We start from the raw sequence: 19,132 nt of genomic DNA, 5'->3' as shown, positions 1-19,132 counted from the left end.
GCCTCTAATTAATTGGATTAATTTTTTTAATCGAGTCCCACCCCTAATATATATATATATATATATATATATATATATATATATATATATATATATATATATATATATATATATATATATATATATATATATGTATATATATATATATATATATATATATATATATATATATATATATATATATATATATATGTAGATATATATATATATATATATATATATATATATATATGTATATATATATGTATATATATATATATATATATATGTATGTAGATATATATATGTATATATATATGTATGTATATATATATATATATGTATATATATATGTATGTATATATATATATATATATGTAGATATATATGTATATATATATATGTAGATATATATGTAGATATATATATATAGATGTAGATATATATATGTAGATTTGTATATGTATATGTTGTATATACAGTATGTATACATGTGTGTGTATATATACAGTATGTGTTTATATATGTATATGTATACTGTTTATATATGTGTGTGTGTGTATGTGTGTATATATATATAACTATATATATGTGTATAGATGTGTGTGTGTGTGTATATATATATATATATATATATATATATATATATATATATATATATATATATATGCCAGCAACACTCATATCAATGACAAAACAATTACATTAACAATCATCTTACGTTATTTTTAAAATGTTTGCTTTTCTTTTTCATAACTTCTTTAACACACTACTTCTCCGCTGCGAAGCACGGGTATTCTGCTAGTAGTTAACTATACCATAGAGTGCACAGTGTAATAGTAAACTAAATGTATAAACATTGAATAACACTGAGAAAACCTTGAACAACAGAGAAAACTAACACTGCAATACTTTGCGATATAGTGCTAGGAACCGCTCACTAAAAACACGTTTTTTAATGAGTTTTAAGCACAGGGAAAAAAATGAACATTTGAAAAATCCGTAATTTAATAAACCACCAAGAAAAGTAACATTGCCCATTGCATGCTATGAACCGATCGCTGTAAACAGAACTGAAAACAAAAACAAGCCTTTTCTACCTTATGCGTCCAGCCCTCCCTCTCTCGCTGCTTTCGTTCGTGGTGCAGGTGTCTCTTGTGCGCGCCTGTGTGTGTGTCTCTTTCGTGAGCCTGTGCTGTGTCTCTCTTGTGTGCTTGTGTGTGTGTGTCACTCTCTCTCTGTCTTGCTCGCTCGCTCACTGCACAGGAATGCACAGGGAGAGACTGAACATGTACAAACCGAAAGGAAACTGGCTTGTTCGTATACCGAGTGTGTGGTCGTGAACCGAGGCAAAAGTTTTGCGAACTTTTTGGTCGTAAACCGATTTGTACGTGTACCGAGACGTTCGTGAACTGAGGTTCCACTATATGTGAAAGACAAAAATCAGTAATTTAAAATGCTGTTTGAATGTGGACTGGAGCCAAAATAAATTACAAAAGGGGAAAAAAAAGTGTTTTCAAATGTATCCATGTTAGTGTGGAATAGGTGACAGAGTCTCAAAAGCTATATACTGATTGATGAGAGAAGCTTATCAGACTGTCACTGGCTAGCAGTCATGCTTAAAAATTGGTGTATGTAGTCAAAATCTTGGTGGTGAGAAGCTTTCAATTGACTAAATCTCTAGGATCCTTGTTGTGTTTAAGCAGAAAATTGCTGTTTCACTGTTAAGATACTAAAATATTATTTTGGTTATATTCTTGAACTAGCAACATACCCGCGGTTCGCAGCGGCGAAGTACTGCATTTAAATTTTTATTAAGAAGAAAATTTTACCTTTTTAAACTGAGGGAAAATATGCCAATAATTATTTGTTAAGGATCTCTTTGTATACCATGTTGTCAGTTCGGCCCTCCGGTTGTAACATGACCAAGCTGTGCGCTGAGCTTACTCTTGAGCATGCAGCTTACAGTTGGCCATGTGAACAGTAATCTTGTCTCAAATCTCACAGCTTGGATTGCTGCTGTCATAATTGGTTTGAGTTTCATGGTTTGTTTCAATTGTGACAGTATTTGCAGGATTTGCTGTATTGAAGTGACATTCGGCATCTGTCAAGCGCTGTAAGCACAGAACCGGTTTCATCGATAAAATCACATCCAGCTTTTGAGAGTTTAAACATTCATAAACATCAAAGTGTCCACTACTGAAATCGTCACCTGTCAATCTAAGATGTTTAAGAGGCATTGGCGGTTGTCGAAAGGTGTAAAATATTTGGCCATTTCGGTACATTTGAAAGTGACAACCGAACAATTCAGTGGCAGCCATTAACTCACATGCAGATGCATAGGTGAAGGGCTTAAGCATTTCACTCTTATAGTGCTCCTGTGTAGTATAATTATCTCCTGTACCGTCATCAGTCCACACCTTGAACCTGTCCCAGTCATTCAATACATAAGACACAATGTTCCTCCGGATATCAAGAGTGAGCCTGATATGGCCGTGCAATATGTAACAAAGAGAATGGAAAAGGTAGGTGGTATCTCCGGGCATGGAAACCACTCGGTAAGTGATAGTTCTTTGATCGATAGTGATCATCTCGATAGACATGGTAATGGGGGTTGAAATGATAAAGGAAATGGGTACCTGAACAATGTAAAGTAAGTGTAAAATACCTATACAATAACTATAATTGTAATAAACAAACAATAAAACAGCAGAGAAGCCGTGGATTAAATAAAAAGGCTGTAGTTATCAGTAGGGAGACGTGAATCCCGTGGTGAAGCAAGGAAGGGAATGTAGAGACTGGAGCGACGGACAGCCTTATATAGGCAGGCAGCCAACAACGTGGGAGGCGTGGGATGGGGAACCCAACGCCGCCACACGGTGACTGAGCTGCAGGCTATGGACGTATATATGTACGTAAGTAGGATTCAGTTAGCAATGGGAACCCGTGTACCAAAGATGGGCCCATAAGTAACAAAGACTGTTGAAAAGTTCAATATGGCGGCCGACTGTGGCATCATACCACCGAAATAAGTACCAATTTCAGCCTTCTACCTACACGGGAAGTTGGAGAATTAGTGACGTTGGAAAGTTCAATATGGCGGCTGACAGTGGCGTCATACCACCAAATAAGTATGTACATTGGTTTTGGTTAGCGAGGAAGCCGCCACCAAATTTCGTGAAGATGGGGCCATGAATAAGAAAGTTCAATATGGCGGACGTTGTTGATCGTTCTGACCGTTACGCCTAGAATGTCGAAATGGAACCTGCTTAACTTTTGTAAGTAAGCTGTAAGGAATGGGCCTGCCACATTTCAGCCTTCTACCTACACGGGAAGTTGGAGAATTACTGACGTTTGGAAAATTCAATATGGCAGCCGACAGTGGCGTCATACCATCGAAATAAGTAAGTACATCGGTTTCGGTTAGCGCAGGGAAGCTGTCTACCAAATTTCGTGAAGATGGGGCCATAAATAAGGAAATTCAACATGGCGGACGATATCGACCGTTATGACCGTTGCGTGTAAAATTTCGAAATGAAACCCACTTAACTTTTGTAAGTAAGCTGTAAGGAATAAGCCTGCCAAATTTCAGCTTTCTACCTACATGGGAAGTTGGAGAATTAGTGATGAGTCAGTCAGTCAGTCAGTCAGTCAGTGAGGGCTTTGCCTTTTATTATTATAGATAAAAGCGCACATGTTTACTTGATATTTTGACTAAAGTCTTTGCACATTTTACACTTTTCGTCATTATTAGTATGACATGGATAAAGTTTCTGCTTTAGGTGTGTGTTCAGCATTTCTCGCAATTTCCTTTCATCCTACACTTACTTAGCCAGATCTTTGTAGACATGGAACACACATGTAATGCATGTATTCCAAATAACAATATACTGTATTATTTACCCTATACAACTCCTGGAACCTCACATGCAGATAAGTAGATGCCTTGGCTTGAGCTGGATGAGTTCAGCTCCATCAAAGCAGGGGAATGGAACAGCAGGCTCTTGCTGCTTGTGCCGATAGATGCATTTACAAAACAAAAGACGCTGATGGTAGAGGTGCGAAGGGACTTAAGGTAGGCTGGGATTACAGGTTTTTTCGTAGGCTTCAGGAATTGTAGTGTTAAATCTTGCCATATTTTAACAAAGTTTTGAACAGATCCTCTAAGTGAGAGTTAGATTGTTTACAATTTCAAATAGTATAGAACATCAGTTACCCACTGACTTGTAAAAGGCAGGGGTTGGGATTCTCCAAACAAGTTTTCGTACTACTAGTGTGGTATAGACATTTACAATCATTTTGTCCTTCTCCACTTTAAGCCCATCTGGGACTACACCAAACATAACTTTTATTGCGTTAGACATGATTGAGACACCAAGGCTGTCTGGTAAGCATTCAAAGAATTTTGTCCAAAATGATTTTCATTTAGTGCACACCCAAAGCATATGGCCCAGTGAGGCTGGTGCTCAATTGTGATACTCATACGTTGGATCTTTCCCTGGGTATGTTTTGGGTAATTATAAACAAAATAAATGTGATCAATGAAAAATTCTAAATTGAATGATTGAAAACTTTGCACATATAGAGTATGGCAGGCGGCTGGGTTCCATGCCCAGCCAGGATGCCCCTGCTGCATATGTTTTGGGGGAGCAACCATGGGCAACTCAATACCTCTTCCGGGATGCTTGGTGGCAGCCTCCCTGGCTGGTGGTGATGCCTCAACCTCCTTCAGTGCTCCATGGGAGATGGAGTCCTCAACAGACCGGTTGGGAGCTGGGGTGGCCGCCATGGGGTGCTGCAAGGATTCCACAACCCAACTGGACAACTCTACAGCCCTGCCCGGAGGTGCAGTCAGAAGCAGGTGATCAAGCACCTGGAGCACTTCCAGGTGTGCTATAAAAAGGGCTGGCAACCACCATTCAGGGCCAGAATCGGGAGGAAGAGGACGAGGTTGCCTGGGAGGAGGAGTGGTGGTGCCAGAGGAAGGGTTGGTTGTTTTGATTAAATGCTTGGGACTGTGTATTGCCTGTGGGGTTCATGGGGAAGACGTGCCCCACAGGTGAAGAAAAATAAGTCTTGCGTGTCTTCCACGTACCTCAGTGTGAATCTGTGCCAGGCCGGGTGCCTATATAGCGCGTTATTTCACAAGACCTAGTGTGTATTCTGGGAATGGCTGCCCTCCACTCCTTTTTTTGTGATGTTAATTAATATTGATTTTCTCACCATACTCTAGGATCTTTAAAAGGAAGACACTTTGAGATGTTTTAATATAGTGATATGGTGCTGACATGAGTCTTCAAGAATGATCAGCATGTCTTCACGATCAGAAATAGGTGGGAGGTATGGAAAGTTGGGAAGATTACTTTGAGCAGAAATTCTGATTTGAAAGTAGTGGAAAAATTGTGTTGCTGGGAAGTTAAATTTGTTTCATAATTGTTATCAGATGCAAACAAAAACATTATCTAAAAACAATTGTTTTAATCCCAGATATTTTTCAAAGAATAAATACTGTGTAGGTTTCAGAAGTTTGAAAAAGGTGATTATCTTGTAAAGGAGCAACAGATAAATCTTCTCTGCCTTGTGTACTCTACATTGGTTCCATATTCTGAGTGATTGATGGACAATTGGATTATTAGTACATTTTACAATCGGTTTTGTACTAGTTTAATTATTAAATAATTATCCAAAAAATTAGCTTTAGTACTAATTTAATTAGGGTGGCACGGTGTCACAATGGTAGTGCTGCTGTCTCGCAGTAAGGAGGACCTGGGTTCACTTCCTGGGTCCTCCTTGCGTGGAGTTTGCATGTTCTCCCCGTGTCTGCGTGGGTTTCCTCCGGGTGCTCCGGCTTCCTCCCACAGTCCAAAGATATGCGGGTTAGGCGCATTGGCGATACTAAACTGTCCCTAGTGTGTGCTTGGTGTGTGGGCGTGTGTGTGTGTGTGCCCTGCAGTGGGCTGGCGCGCTGCCCGCGGTTTGTTCTTGCCTTGTGCCCTGTGCTGGCTGGGACTGACTCCAGTAGACCCCTGTGACCCTCTGTTAGGATATAGCGGGTTGGAAAATGACTGACTGACTAATTTATTCATTAAGCTTTCTGTTTTGGCCCATGGCTGAATATTTTTTCCAACAAGCTCACTTTTCTGAAAAGCACACAAAGCAATGGTTTCACACATACGTAAATCAACATTAAACATTTGTTGCTGCGTGCAGTGGCCACTGTTGGCATCTGTTCACTGTCTCTGCCAGTCAGCTTGCAAAGTAGATAAGAACAGAGCACGTATTCATCACTTTTACATGCTTTTTATATACTATGTTAAAACTGAAAGATTTCTAACAATTGCAGGACTCAATAAACGTTTACAATGCCAATCAACAAGATCTGAAAGGATTGTATGGCACTGAATGCAACTGGCAGGTAAAAATAATTGCAGATTGTTGTTTTAATCTGAGAAATTCTTAACAAATTAAATGTAAAACAAACATACATATATTTCCTTATTTAAAAATATAACAACTACCTTTCGAAACTATTTCTACTGTGTTGTGTCTGCCACTCCTGTTAATGTTTAGTTAAATTGGTATTTTTTCCCACCTTGGTCTGTGTTGTGTGGTACGGTAGCACAACTTGAATACAGGTTTGCTTGAATCCTTGAGTTTACTATCTTCATTTAGCACAAAGCCAAATTATTTCCAGATGCCTCTGCGGCTGCACTCTTTGTCAAATAAATGTAACACAGAAAACTGTGATACCACTGAAGTAGCCATCTTTTTAACAATGTCTAACGCTCAAAGAACGACACAATGTACACAATGTTTTAGCATATGAGAAGTGGGGTATGTAAAATCAATACTTTTGATATTTTTGACAACATTACTATGTGCACAGTCTTTGAAAACGTTGATGTGGTAGGCATGTATTAGGAGCCCTAACAGGCCATCTCAAAACCAGTACCCAGAGAAAGAGAGAGAGAGATGTAGAGAGAGTGGAGGATTAAAGTGCAGGTTTGCACCAGTGTGGGTGCCTCCTGGGTGCATTGATGAGAGATCTCCCTGGAAGGGTGCATAGGCTCTTGGTTGGAGCCAGGGTGGATCAAATTGTCATTGTTCATGTTGTAACACATGACATACGTAAGGGAAGGCTGTCAGTTCTGCAGTCCAAATTTAAAGAGTTAGGTGCTAGGCAGAGGAGCATGTGCCAGTCTTGGCAGGGCCAATGAGATTTGAAGGCTTAACATGTGGCTCAAATTTTGGTATGGGATAGAAGGGTATGTAGGTTTATGAAGGCATTTTGTAGCAAATGGGATCTGTTTTGCTGTGATGTGTTATATTTTAACCAGAAGGACACTAATGTGTTAGGAACGTGTTAGAATAGGTTAGTTGAAGATTATTAAACTAGGGAAATGGATGGGGGTGGAATGGAGTTGAGGATAGGCCAGGTTTAGAATGGTTCATGAAGGGACAAAAAATAGTGTAAAAACAAATATGCGTAGTAACGTTAGTTGGAGTTTTGTGTAGCTGAGCATAATTATGATGATATAGCAAAAACAGAAACCTCCTAAATAACAAGGATGGGGATGAGCATAACATAACCGAGTACACACTTTTTAGGAAGGATAGACAGAACAGAAAAAAAGCTGGTTTGTGGTTTATGTCAAAGAGAATTTAAATGTATGTTTTCTTCAGTTGGACAATGAGATACATCCTAGTGAGGAGGTCTTGATTCATCTGGAAAACCAGTGCAGCATGGTCTAAAAGGGATAAACTGGAATATGCTTTTTTTCATTTTTATTTTATGTATTTCAAGAAGATAACATTACATACAATGAAGTTGAACTTATACAACAAATGACTTCTTGTCAAACTAGAAAAAAAAACAAAGTTAAAGTAAGGAGAGACTAAGCAAAACTAAATTCAGCCCCCATCTAAGAGGAAAAGAGAACCAAGATCATGGACAAAAATAGTTAGGAGGGGAAAAAAAGGGGGAAAGACCCTCCAATATGACTTCTTATTGTAAAATGTTATTTAAAATTAAATTTTGTCATATTTAAAAAATGTTTTGAACAGATTCTTGAAGTATGTGGTTCTAAAACTTGGTCCTGTGGAACCACTAGAGTTGCAGATGTTTGTTCTAACCAATTTCTGTGAAAATACGCGAATTGGAGGACCGTGTTAGGAACCTCATAGCAATTAGGCAAACCGAAAATTGGATCGAGTTGGTTTGTTTAGACAATTCAGCTACTTCTGATTCAGCTTCAGTCTCTCCAGGTCCCAGTGTAGTCAGTGTGCAGCCGAAGTCAGCAGCACCAATTCAGCCACGGGGCGAGTGGGTAACAGTAAGACAGGGGTCTAAGAAGCCAAAATTTAGTCCCTCGGTACCCAGATCACCAATTCGGACACAGAACAGATTCTCAGCATTCCGCAGCGTGCCTGTGGAAACTGATAAGAAAGTGCTCATAATTGGCGATTCCATAGTGCAGAATGTTACAATTCCAAACTATGTTAAACCGGCAGTTAATGTTAAATGCCTCGCAGGGTCCAAGATTTCTGACATAGAGGCCGCATTGGACCATGTCACCATTTGATGAAGTATCTACCTTATTGCTGCATGTCGGCACTAATGATATTTATTTACAGCAATCTCAGGTATTAAAGAGGAACTTCATCTCTCTGTGCACCAAAGCTAAAAGAAAATGTTGGAATTTAGTTGTATCTGGCCCCTCACCAAGATTATATAGAGGGGATTTATTTGATTTATAGCAGATTGCATTCTTTTCACTGCTGGCTAGAATCCTGGTGTGCAAATAAAAGCATTGTGTTTGTGAACAGTTAGGATGATTTTTGGGAAAGGCCTGGATTTTTAAAAAGAGATGGTCTTCATCCTAACTGGAGGGGATCTAGTGTATTATCCCAAAATATGGCAGCAAATCTGCCTGGTTGACTGATTAGAGCATTACCCAGGCCGCAGCCATGTGATCTTAAATCACAGGCTGTTGTTTATCCCACCTGTTACTATCCTGAAGCAGTTACCCATAATCCCAATTGTGGGGCATCCAGTAAATTTAGTCTTAATGCAAACCTTAAATTATTTGATAACCAAAAAAGTTGTATAATTAGACCAAGGGATAAAACCAGACCCTCCACCTGGGGCATCTGTAATAGAAATTTACTTCAAATTAAAAAAAATATATATATTAGCAATCCAGAAAGAAGTATGCAGTTTATTTACAGCAATACAGCTGCTTATTGAACATTCGCTCTCTTGGCAGTAAAGCTGTTTTGTTAAATGATATTATGTGAAGTACAAAATCTGATCTGTGTCTTTTCACTGAAACCTGACTTAGTAAATGTGACACTGTTCCCCTAGCTGAGGCGTCACCAGATGGATACTCATTCCTTCATAAGTCTAGAGATTCTGGTCGAGGAGGAGGCCTTGGAATAATTCATTGTAACCAAATACAAATCACGTCTAAAAATGTAGGCGAGATTCCAACACAATTATAGTGCTAGTCTAAAGACCACCAGGGCCATATTCATTGTTCATGACTGAGTTTAGCAACCTTTTATCTGATTTGTCTATAAATTATTATCACGTAATACTGATGGGGGATTTTAATGTACACATTGATGTGGAAACTGATATTTTTAGCAAATGTTTTACTTATTTGTGAAATTCAGTAGGATTTCGTCAGATTGTCAAAGATCCAACTCATAATCATAACCACAAATTAGAGTTAATTATAACTTACAAAGTTGAAATTCAAAATTTAGGTATTACAGTGATCCCTCGCTATATCGCGCTTCAACTTTCGCGGCTTTACTCCATCGCGGATTTTAAATGTAAGCATATCTAAATATATATCACGGATTTTTCGCTGGTTCGTGCATTTCTGCGGACAATGGACTTTCAATTTATGTTACATGCTTCCTCAGTTTGTTTGCCCAGTTGATTTCATACAAGGGACGCTATTGGCGGATGGCTGAGAAGCTACCCAATCAGAGCACGTATTACATATTAAATAAAACTCCTAAATGATATACGATATGCTTCCTGCGCGCTGCTTCGCACACTTCAAAGCTCTAACAGCCCGTATTGATTTTTCATTGTTTGCTTTTCTCTGTCTTCTCTCTCTGAGAAATACAGGCAGATACTTATCCATCATGCAATACCATCATGGAGGCGTATGATTGGCCCCATTATCTGCTCCTGACGAAGGAGGTGTGAGCAGAGGGGCTGTTTGCACAGTGGCTGTTTGCTTAGAAGATACGGACGCGTCTGTAAAAAAATGCTGAAAGGCTACCTTCACATTGATCCCTTCATTGTGCCACTTTATCGCGGAGCTTGCATACCTAAAAGCGCAACAGCCCTATTGATTTTTGATTGTTTACTTTACTCTCTCTCTCTCTCTCTCTCTCTCTCTCTCTGACATTCTCCACTCCCGACGCGCACCTTGAAGAGGAAGATATGTTTGCATTCTTTTAATTGTGAGAAAGAACTGTCATCTCTGTCTTGTCATGGAGCACAGTTTAAACTTTTGACTAAATGGTGTTATTTTATGTCTAGAGGGCTCTAATAATGTTAAACAACGTATTTAGAAGGTCATAAACAGGTTTTCAATGCTCTAACTGCGAAAATATTAGATTTATAAATAAAGAATCCTACTTCTTGGAAATTCATTTATCTGTCTGGAGCGGATCAACCGCTATAAACGAGGGTTTACTGTATAACTGTGCGGAGAATATTTATAAACAGTGTGGGAGAGTTTCTAAGAGCTTAAAATATATAAAAATAACCATACAAACATATGGTTTCTTCTTCGCGGATTTTCACCTATCTCGGGGGTTCTGGAACGCAACCCCCGCGATCGAGGAGGGATTACTGTACTCCATCAAATTAAGTTATTTCCAATTACTACTTAATTACATTTCATTTAGTCCTGCCCTTGTCAACGCACACACAGATTAAAACAAAGACAGATTGTAGTTTTGCTTTAAAATTCATAGATACTTTGAGTAAGTCGATTGTAATTGTGGAAAACCATTTAGATCAGTTAACATCAAATGTAAACGCGGAAAACAATTTAGATCAGCTAACATCACATTATACTGTGACCTTGAGAGATGCTATGGATGCAGTGGCTCCCCTTAAAACAAAAGTGATCAAAGTATATAGAAACTCTCCCTGGTTTAATGAAAACACTCGAAGTCTTAAATTACAAAGCTACATGTCTTTCAAATTGCATGGACAGAGAGTTTTAAAAAATATCAAAAAGCTCTCTTTAAAGCTCGCTCAGAATACTATTCTACAATAATAGATAGCAATAATAAAAATCCTCAGGTACTGTTTAGAACAGTTGCTAAATTAACACATGGGAATTTAGATCTACAGTGCAAAATACCAACAGATATTAGCAGTACAGACTTTATGAACTTCTTCAATGAGAAAATTAAAAATATAAGATTCAAGATTTCAGCATCACAGTACAAACCGCATACTAGCTTAGCAGACCCTGGTTCACATTGCATTCAGCACTTTAGTAATTTTAGTCCTGTAACTGAGCAGGAAGGCTTAACTTTAATTTCTAAAATGAAACCCAGTACTTGTTCCCTAGATCCAGTGCCAACTAAACTAATAAAAAGTGCAATGGATGTTATTGCAGCGCCTATTCTAAATATTATCAATAATTCATTATTGCATGGCACAGTACCTAATGCACTAAAAGTGTCAGTCATTAAACCATTACTTAAAAAGTCAGACCTAGACCCACACATACTAAATAATTATAGGCCTATTTCAAATTTACCCTTTCTCTCTAAAATACTAGAAAAAGTAGTCACCAATCAACTTCAGTCACACCTTACGCATTACAATTTATTTGAGAAATTCCAGTCTGGTTTCCGCACTGGTCATAGTATAGAAATGGCACTAACACAGGTTGTAAATGACATTCTGATATCTTCTGATGAAAAACTCCACTGTAATTATGTTGTTGGACTTAAGTGCAGCATTGGCACCATTGACCATTCTGTCTAACCTCTTAACTGCCCTCTGCCGGATATATCCGGCATCGTAGCGTTATTGCTGACGCCTTACTGCCGGAATTATCCTGCACATTTGCTTATGGTTATGTGAATGCCTGGCGCGTAGTATAACTAATGGTTTGGCGTGGGTATTATTACTAAATTGTATTTCGACAACTCTGTGGTTGTATTGGCCGGAAATAACCATTCTTTACTTTGTGATTCGGAAGTGAAAGTTGTGAATATGGCGAAACGTAAACTGACTTTAAGTGAGGTTTTGCAGGCAATTTTGGACAATAATTCTGATCACGATTTTAGCAGTTCTGAAGAAGATTTTAGCGACAATGATGATCAGCAACGTGTGCTGCAAGAAACTGTGAATTACGACGCATTGGATGATAGCGATGAGTGGGTGTATCCGCAACATCTCAACTGGACTGCTGCCCGTTGTGAACTACCATTTCTGTATCCGTTTGAGGCTTGTGGGTTTACTGTTGATGTAAACAATTACACTGCTAAGCAGTTGTATGAACTGTTTGTGTCACCTGACTTGATCAGACATTTTTGTTCATCAAACAAATCTGTATGCAGCACAGTTTATTGAGAAAAATCCCAATTTACCACCACATTCCCGTGTTCATGCTTGGGTAGACACTGATGAAAACGAAATGAAAAAATTCATTGGGATTTTGATGTTGATGGGAATAATCAGAAAACCAGATATTGAGATGTACTGGTCTACAGATCCTATGTATGCAACACCTAATTTTGCAACTATCATGAAACGTAACCGATTCTCTTTACTGCTGAAATTCATTCATTTGAATGACAACAGCAATGAGCCAGATAAGAAAGATCCAAACCGTGACCGCTTATTCAAGCTATGTCCTTTGATTGACCATTTATTCGAAACATTTCAGTTGCCCTACGTACCAGGCCCGTCAGTTGCAGTTGATGAAAGTTTATTGTTGTGGAAGGGCCGCTTACAGTTTCGACAGGATCTACCATTGAAAAGGGCAAGGTTTGGTATCAAGATGTTTTTCCTTAGCTGAGAATTCAGGTTACATTTATAGATTTCGTGTATACACTGGCAAAGAGGATCCTATGAATAGTATTTCAGCAGTGTTGCCAGACAAATGTAAGGACTTTGGACTTTCAGAGAAAATTGTTGTGTACCTTGCCCTACCACTATTGGACAATGCGTACACCATTTGGATGGATAACTGGTACTCCAGTTGTAGGCTGTTCCATTATCTTCATCATCGTAAAACTACAGCATGTGGCACAATTCATTCTCACAGGGTCCCTCCAGAAGTTCACAATTCAGCGCCAACATTGCATACCGCAGTGGCCCATTGCTGTGACTGAAATTTCGAGACAAGAAAGATGTTCACATGCTAACAACTCAGCACAATGAGTCTATGCAGGAGGCTTCCCCGCAGAAGAGGACGCCCATCACCTACTGATGTCCGTTACAAGCCACAATGCATCATTGAATATAACGGCAACATGAGTGCTGTTGACAAGCAGGACCAAGTATTGAAACCCTGTTCGGCTGCAAGAAAAGCTATGAAGTGGTATAAAAAGTTATCAGTTCATTTGCTCCAAATGGCAATGCTGAATGCTCACATTCTGTACCAGAAAAATGGAGGCACAAAAACATATCTGCAGTTTGAACATGACATCATTGCAGACTTCATTTTCTCTGGTGAGGTGGTGAGGAACAACATGCAGATAGAGTAAAAGCAGTGGTGAGGCTCACAGAACGTCACTTTCCGGACAAACTCGAACCAACAACAACTTGGACCAAGCCACAGGCACGCTGTCGTGTATGTTCAAAGAAGGGTCAACATAGAGACGTCAAGACCTAATGCTCACCAGGACTTTGCTGTGCCACAGGCCAAAGCAGGGAACTGCACAAACGCAAGTACTGGGAATGAAACTATGATTGACCGAACTACTTCGATAGCTTTTGACTGTTCCGTTTTGTAGTAGACACTAAATCCAGAAGCCTGAGAAAATGTACATTTTTGTGTTTTATTACACATTTGACCATTTCTAGAACTTGCACAACATTTAGTGGTAAATACTGCTTGAATAAATGTAAAAAAGTAAAAAAACAAAAATTGTTCAGATTTCGCCCGGCGTGGGGAATATTTAGGGAGTTGGCAGTTAAAGGGTTAACTGCACAGGCTAGAAAATGATGTTGGGCTTACAGGCACTGTGCTCGCTTGGAATAGATTTGATAAATAAGAACTAAACCAATAGGTACAGAAATGTGCTAACAGTACTCCATCATTATACACAGAAGTGAGATATAGTGTCCTGCAGGGCTCAGTACAGGGACCTTTACTGTTGTCTCTTTACATGCTTCCACTGGGATCTATCATTAGGAAACGTAATGTTAATTTTCACTCGTATGCAGATGATACCCAGTTATACCTTTCATTTAGATCAAACGAAGTTTCTCCAATGTTGTCTTTAATAAGTTGTGTTAGTGAATTAAAGGAGTGGATGGTTGAGAACTACTTGTCTTTAAACACAGATAAAACAGAGATGTTAATTGTTGGAGGGAATGATGCTCATCACAACAATATTTTGTCATCATTTAACTCGGTTGGAATCACCATTCATTTTACTGAACCAGCCCGCAATCTAGGAGTTATCTTTGAATCTAGCATGTCATTTAAAGCGCATATTACGAAGTTGTCTAAATGTTTCTTCCATCTTAAAAATGTTGGGATATTAATGCGCTTTCTAAATAAACAGGATTCTGAGAAATTAATTCATGCATTTATTTCTAGTAGGATTGACTACTGCAGTGCGGTGTTCACTGGATGTTCAAACGGTTCTTTATACAGCCTCCAGTTAATCCAAAATGCTGCTGCAAGAATTATTACAAGAACAAGAAAATACAAACACATACCTCCAGTTCTTAAATCCTTACACTGGCTTAACTGACTGAACTTATCATGACTTACAAACCAGAGCACACATTAAGATCTCAAGATGCCGGTCTGCTTATGATTCCAAGGATTAATAAAATGACAGTGGGATGTTGAGCTTTTAGTTACAGGGCCCCTAAACTGTGGAATGGTGTGCCTGCTACAAAAAGAGATGCCCCTTTGGTCTCAGCTTTTAAATCCCAGCTACTCACTGAAGCTACTACTTCAGTTTAGCATATCCTGACTAGAGCTGCTGATTAACTGTACACACTGCATCTCTGTTGTTAATCATTAGCACTAAAACATAAGTAACTTGATAGTTATAATTTGTTACTAACCCTCACCTATTCTGTTTCTCTTCTCTGTACTTATATTTGACACTTGGTGCCACGGCCCACCTGCCAAGTTGTTTGACTAAGGTAAAGTCATCCCTGATGGAGGATCGCAGGAATCGTGGGGTAGAGGGGTCCTTTAATCGGATTGGCTGGCCCAGGACTGTTTCAGCTATGGAATGGCCAATTTGGGGATGCAGCTTGATGGCTGAGGTCTCCAGTACTCTAAACAAATCCAAATCATATTATGTGATATCATCTACTGTTAAATTTTGCTCCATTCTTGTAAATTTTTTATTTTTATACTGTATTGAGGATTTGTGTGTATTGTACTGTATTGACACCCACTGCAAATACAGTGGAACCGAAGCAATTTCCCCCATAGGGAATAAAAATACAATTAATCCATTCCAGACCGTACCAACTGTATGTAAATATGTAAATATATGTAAAGATTAAGCTCAAATCTATATACTGTATATATATATATATATATATATATATATAATTCACTAAGGCAAGACAACCATGAAAAGCACGCCGGAAGGGGCGTGGTTTCACTAAGCCACCGACAAGTGAGACACCTATGGCGCACACAGGAAGGAGCCACGCCCACCAACTCCAAGACCATTGGATACGATGACAACTCGTAGGGCCACGCCCACCAACTTGGACGCGACGACACAGAAAAAATGGCGCCATTTATGTTCGTCTGTCGTAGAGGCCACATGCAGTGCAGGTCAGGTTAATGTCATGTACCTCCGAGCTACGTTGACTGTTCATAGAGGCATGTTTCTCGCGGAGGTAAATCGCCCTATGCAGCGAGGGGTATCCTATGGGATCCTTAAAACAATCCTTTAAAACTGAGGTTAAAGCACAATGAAGGAATCAGTCTTTAAAAACCAATAAGCCCTGTGCCTCTGTTTCATTACCGTCTCGCCTGCTTCACCAATGCAGGCCCTGCAACAGTCGAGACGCTCTGTCAGCAGCTGACCTTCCCTGTGCCTGACCGGTTCACACAGAGGCAGCGCGAGAGAAAGCTGCGCCAGAGAAAGACAGAGGCACACACACAGGCAGCTGGCGGGCGGCTCTCCGTGAGTTTCTCTTGCGAGCGGACATAGGACCAGGCGGTGTGTATGCCTCGAGAACGAGGCTGGATGCAGCTTGCGACCGGGCACATAAGAAGGCAGTGTGTATGCTTCGAGTGCGAGGGTGGACGCGACAGGACCATCTAGGAAAAATCATGTCGCAGATGTGAATCGCTGTATGTGGCGTGTAGAACAGTTTGCGAGGGGTGTCCCTGTGTCTTTCCAGAAGTGTTCAACCATCAATAAATAATTATGCGGCGTTTGTTATGCCGCGGGTTCACTATTGTGTTGTATTTTGCTCTATCCAGAGTTCCATCTTTTCATTCACTTACTGTTGTATTCTCACACTAACCTGTTTTAGACAACCGTGTCTTTCCAGAAGTGTTTACCATTCAATAAATAATTATGCATGAGATTGAGCGTGTGTCTAGGCGTGGGCAAACCGTTGAACCCCATTCGGGCTGCAAACCGTGGAATTGCCACTAAGTGTGACTCATACGCTCCCACTGTTTTCGTCCCTACCCTTTGTACCCACCCCCCTCCCACACATTGACTGTTAATAGAGGCATGATTCTCGCGGAGGTGAATCGCCATATGCAGCATGTAAAACTGTTTGTGAGGGGTATCCCATGGGATCATTAAAACATTCCTTTACAACTAAGGTTAAAACACAATGAAGTGAGCAGTCTTTAAAAAACAAGTTTTCAGTTTCGACGCACGACCACGTGCAGCATAGCAAAGTGTTGTACAATCTACATACAGCAATTCACATCCGCGACAAACATCCATCGTCTTAGATGCTCCTGCACTTTGTACACACACCCCTCCCACCTCGCTACGCCGCACGGACGATTGTGTGTTGGTTCGTTCCGTGCATTGTTACAATGTTGCTTTTCTTGCTGATTTATTACATTACCGATTTTGCAAATGTTACATTTTCTCCCTGTGCTTACAAATGATTAAAAAAACGGCCCGATTATGCGGCGTATGGTGTGCCGCGGGTTGGCCAGTATAGTTAATTACATCATAGAATGCACAGTGTAATAGTAAACTAATGTAAAAACATTGAATAACACTGACACAAAACACCCAGGCTTGCTGATCAGCGTCACGAGCAGGCTCACTTGCGCTCTCTCTCTCCCCCAAGTCTAACCCAATCAAGGCTGGAGTCGGGTGAAGAGGAAGACGAGGTCGTGGCAGAGGAGGCGAAGAGAGGCCCGAGTGATTTGTGTGTGTGGACAGTGGCTGTATTGAGGATTTGTGTGTATTGTACTGTATTGACACCCACTGCAAATACAGTGGAACCGAAGCAATTTCCCCCATAGGGAATAAAAATACAATTGATCCGTTCCAGACCGTACCAACTGTATGTAAATATATGTAAAGATTAAGCACAAATATAGTTAATTACACCATAGAATGCACAGTGTAATAGTAAAGTAATGTAAAAACATTGAATAACACTGACACAAAACACCCAGGCTTCCTGATCAGCTACACGAGCAGGCTCACTTGCGCTCTCTCTCTCTCTCTCTCTCTCTCTGTAGCACATACCCCCAACCAACCAATATATATATAGTGTCACAAGAACGAGACATGGACAGAACAGATAAAGGTTTTGGGCAGCCACCTGTATAATGTGGTATCCTGGCTGCAAAGTCGTTTTAACAAATAATCAGCACTGAAGTGCATTCAACTGAGTCCAAAACAAGACTGAGGAAACAAAGGAAAAGGGGCAGGTTTTAAAGTGGGAGACAGGAAGTGAGGTCATATGGATCCGGCACGTGGTCTTCCACCATTGGTTCATAGCCGGACGTGACATCAGAGGGACTGGAGCTGGTGTGGCCGACTTCCATTGGCTCAGTCCCGGAAGTGATGTCAGGAGAGCCAGGTGAAATCCCCCGGGAATGGTCTACAGGCAAGGGAGAAAAAGAGTCAGTGCACTCTGCCACACCCCTGAATGCCTCCGAACTGCCTTCACTCAAGCCCTTTAGCTGCCTCCCATGCACACGTGTGTGACAATAGCAAGAAGAAAGTTGTTAAAGATTTTGTTACAAATAAAAGAACCTTTTATGTGAGCCTATGACTTGGCTGTACATAGTTGTGTCTGGGGTCTTGGAGCTTGGTGGCACCCAAGGCCGAAGTGCAAGGCACAACATATAAAAATGAATTCCTTTCTGTGAATCTCACATGCTTATTTACTGTTAGTGGATATGATAGGCACTATTTACTTATTGTCCAACTGTTCTGCATTGCTGATCATTTCACTCGCATAGTGCCCCTCACCTGAGCAGCTGAAAAAAAGAGTAAAAACATCATTCTAGAGTGAAAAAGATATTCTGCTTAGCCCCTTGGTGTGAATCAAAAAAAGTCTTTAGAAACAAATGCTGTGTACTAATTAACTTTCACACAGAAGTAATGTGCAGCATTGAGCTTTAGTCCAGTCCATCATCCAAGGTTGATGCCAGCAATATAGTACATGCTCTGTAAGTCAGCAAAAGACTATGGGCTCTTAAAACCTTTTACAGCTGAATGCAATACCTGTGGCTGTAATGTGGTTGTTACATTGGTTGTTCAACTTGCCCTTCAAAACAGCGAGGAGGTCAGCAGTAGTGGGAAACTCCAGGCAAGCCAGTTGTAGTTGTACAAGTTGCTGTGGTGCCCACATGCTCAGTTCAGATTGGTGGTGGGGGTCTGGGTTCAGTTGTATTGGATTGTGGGAGAATATTAAGGGTAATATTAAGGGTTTATCTTAATTGGCTGGTTTGGG

At 40.0% G+C, this 19,132-nt stretch overlaps 1 protein-coding gene across 1 annotated transcript in view; it reads left to right on the top strand.

Annotated features, from left to right (window-relative positions):
* Positions 1–19,132, top strand: part of LOC120515669 (neurocalcin-delta) — a 118,277-nt gene that overhangs the window by 12,280 nt on the left and 86,865 nt on the right. The gene's annotated exons all lie outside the window — the stretch shown is intronic.

Source organism: Polypterus senegalus, chromosome 15 (assembly GCF_016835505.1).
Source record: "Polypterus senegalus isolate Bchr_013 chromosome 15, ASM1683550v1, whole genome shotgun sequence".
NCBI lineage: Eukaryota > Metazoa > Chordata > Cladistia > Polypteriformes > Polypteridae > Polypterus > Polypterus senegalus.
This window is presented reverse-complemented; position numbering and strand designations above follow the sequence as displayed.